The sequence below is a fragment of the Penaeus monodon genome, chromosome 25, assembly GCF_015228065.2.
Source record: "Penaeus monodon isolate SGIC_2016 chromosome 25, NSTDA_Pmon_1, whole genome shotgun sequence".
Classification (NCBI taxonomy): domain Eukaryota; kingdom Metazoa; phylum Arthropoda; class Malacostraca; order Decapoda; family Penaeidae; genus Penaeus; species Penaeus monodon.
The window spans coordinates 16092826-16093111 of NC_051410.1; positions in this window are offsets into that span (position 1 = coordinate 16092826).

Sequence of the window (286 nt, forward strand, 5' to 3'; positions counted from 1 at the left end):
CATCCACATACAGGGGTGACCAGGGGTGGTATTCACGAAAGCTCATAGAACGAAATTTGTCTTTAACATAAAATAGTCTTTGACTGAGATTTTGTCCGATTCCTTGCGAAAATGTCCTTAGCACCCGATTTTTGTACTCGACCATTGTTAACAATAGGTCTGGAGGTGTCCCGCACGCACAAGGATCTGTTTAGATTATCCTTATGAGATGCCCACAACAATAATGCTATTTTACAGCCGCTGAAAATGCAACTCCGCATCAGTCCAAATGTAGGAAAGGGGAGCA